The 3277-nt window shown below is 31.7% G+C and overlaps 1 long non-coding RNA gene across 1 annotated transcript; it reads left to right on the top strand.

The window, feature by feature from the left end:
- The first annotated feature begins 371 nt into the window (after positions 1–371).
- Positions 372–2704, top strand: LOC141656073 (uncharacterized). Its single transcript, XR_012548324.1, has 3 exons — positions 372–618; positions 2056–2146; positions 2320–2704. It is a non-coding gene; the product is annotated as an uncharacterized LOC141656073 (long non-coding RNA).
- The last annotated feature ends 573 nt before the right edge of the window (positions 2705–3277 follow it).

Here is a 3277-nt window from a genome sequence, read left to right as displayed (position 1 = left end):
GAGGTAATAAATCACATGCAAGATTGGTAAGTATTTAATGATCAATTTGTGGTTATTGATGGGGATGCTCTTATAAATTCAAAATTTTGCAAGTTTGTGCCTTTTAAAGAGTATATAAAGGATGAATTATGTTATGGTTTTAAAAAATTTGTGACGGACAGTATCCGTCATAGGCTGAATACGAGTCGAATCATACCACTTTAGAAGGAAATGGGTCGATTTTCATACCAAATGAGATGCAAATGGCTGACATAAAGAAACGTGTAGAGTTAGGTTATGAACTACTTTGTTGATTATTTTATTCCTCAACCATTTCCCTTTTACAAAAGCATGCTAATTTCCATAAGAAACACCACTAAGTCTCCATCACCTATATCATTCGTAAACCAACCTCTATTATCCATCATCCACCATTATTCATCTCTAGTTTTACATCCCAGATCTCCTCTAAAATCTCACTCTAACATCAGAAAAAAATAGCGGAGGATGTTATCAGTTGCACGATTTTAGTGGATCAAAATTACGATGGCGAAAACAAGGATGACACCATGTGTGTTGAAGTTTTAGATAATAGTATTGCAAATAATGATGAAGTTGTGATGATTTTGATGATTAAAGGTTTGTATTCTTTTACTTTGAGGGTGTTATTTTTTTTTTTTTTTTAATTCTTGATTACTATGTGTTGTTTGCTTTGTTTTGAAGTTGTTGGTATTGTTTTGTTGACTGATGTTGATGTTCTGTTTCTCAATTTAATAATAATGGGTTTTTAAAAACTTTTGTATCTTTTGGAAATCAATTGAGAAATTTTACGAATCTGGGCTTAATTTCTTGACATTTAATTAGTTTTGACTTAATTTTCTGATACATTGAGGTCAATATCAAGTCTCGGATTTGTATGCTTACATTTCAGTCTAATGGGAGATAAAATTTAACAATGTATGTGAATGTATATGAGTGAAATATTTTTTTTTAGGAAATATATGAATGCAACATTATCATAGAACAATCTCATCTAATTAGGTTTTCATAACATAGATTTGCTTGAAAATCATTGTTGCATAAACGGTTATATTTGCTTGAGCGTTAAGATTGGTTGATAACATAAAGCTATTATATTATTCATATTACGTATGAATTTACATCATGTATAAGAGACGTTTTGTAATGAGAATTGATCCAAACGTTACCATTTCAGTTCATTATGACACCAGTTTAACAAAAATATGTTACCATTTTAGTAAGCATTTAATTGTTAGCCAGTAGAACATAATTGCAGACCAATGGTATTCAAATGGTAACATTGTACTCTAAGATGATAAATTTTATACACACCCTCATGTCATCATTTGTATCCATATATATACTTCCTCCATTCAACTCCACTCTACCACTTTACTTTTTTCATTTTAAGAGGCTCTGAAGAGGTTACATTTCCAGACTTGGATGATAGCATGTTTAACATCAACTCATATGAAATCTTTATCTTTCCCATTGATATGTGGCTTTGCATTATCTTGTTGAATGCTTATTTCTTTTGATGCATTTGCTGGCCATTTTTCTTTAATGGAAGGTATCACTAAATTGATCAACATTTCCTTGGCAACTTTCTTTGTGATGGATTCAATGGGTTTTGTGACTATAGTACCTGCACTTCTATTCTTACTTTTCCTCTTTGCTGGTTCTTGATAAGTAAATGGCCATATGCCAAGCTTCCCATCAAATAAAACCTCACCATTTTCCTTGTATGTGGGCCTTGAAACAGCAGCCAAGAGCATAATCTTGGTTATGTATCTCTTGCTCTTACAACTTCTATATGGAAGTGCTTCATTGCTGCCTATGTAATATCTGAACTTTGTATTTGTCATGTAAAACCACTTTTCATCTATGTGGATAATATGATTCATGTCCTTGAATATGACACACCTTAAGAGTCTATCGAAGACCAATTTCCCCATTACAAAATGCAGCCTGATAAACTTATTGTCTCGACTTAATGCTGGGTGTATGCTGTTTGTGTGAGACTTAATTAAACCTTGTTTAACCCATCTATGGCAGGTAGAAGGTGAATGCCCTATTGCCTTTCCCAGCCTCTTTAAGGTGGTTCTCTTTGACACATCAAGACCCATAATGGTCTCAATTGGACAAGGTACTCTTTCCTTCCCCTTCTTTCCTTTTATCTTACTCCTTACATTGATGGGTATGTGCTCCATACGCTGCTTTTTTGCAGCTGTCCAAATGCTGTATATACTTTTTCTTGTGACATTGAATATGGTGGCTACTTCATTCATCTTACCATGCTCTGGTTTTCCATTTTTGCAGCTCTCAAACAACATACAGACAACTCTATGCCTCTCATCGTCAGTGAGATTTGGTTTCTTCATTGTATTGTGGTTGAAACTTGTGTAATTTTTGTAATTTTGGACTTTGATTTTTTATTTTGGGGTTTTTTATTGGAGAGAGAGGGGCTGTAAAAGTGATGTAAATTTGCCTAGTTTACTTATGAATGTAAATTACTGAATATTTGTAGAATTTGCAAGTTGTAATGATGTGATGTTAATTGGTGGGAAATTTGAAGTTTCATGTTGTTTCCCCCCTTTTTTCTAAGAAACCGGGCAATGGTCTCAAAATGGTGGGAGTTTTGATGTTTGGTGGGAATATTAAGACTTACCCCACCTCTTAACACATCAACATTAACTTGCTAATTATACACACATGTTGCCTCTAATCTACTCTCCTTGGTTGTTGAGCCAAAAGCAAATAGGTAGATTATTGTAGAATGGAGGAAGTATGACTTTTGAACATTTTTTTTCATTATTATCAAATTTAATATAGGCATAAATATGAAGCAAAGTTCATGACTTTTTAGCATCATTTTTTCATTATTATGACATAAATATTATAATAAATATTCGTGTTGATTATATTCTAAATTCTACATAAATATAATTTTTTTTGTGAGACCGTTCTTTTATATGACAACAATATTTTCTCAATTTTTAAGTTATAAGTACTTAAACTATTTTTACGTTGATCCTGGAAATTTTTAAATATTATTTTGTAGGATAATTTAGTTACGTTTAATGGTCTCATTCAAAATAATAATTATAGAAATAGTAAAAGTTTCGGTGTTCATGTATTTTTTTATTAATTATTAAATAAAATTATTTATAATCGACACACCTCCCAAATATGCTTTTACTTTTTAAATTGGTCATTAACTCAATTATCATTCAATGTGTGTTTTTTTAGTAAGAATTATCCGTTAAGACGTCAGTAT

Source organism: Silene latifolia, chromosome 5 (assembly GCF_048544455.1).
Source record: "Silene latifolia isolate original U9 population chromosome 5, ASM4854445v1, whole genome shotgun sequence".
In the NCBI taxonomy this organism is placed as follows: domain Eukaryota; kingdom Viridiplantae; phylum Streptophyta; class Magnoliopsida; order Caryophyllales; family Caryophyllaceae; genus Silene; species Silene latifolia.
The sequence above is the reverse complement of the archived record's forward strand: the minus strand, read 5'-3'. Positions and strand labels throughout refer to the sequence as shown.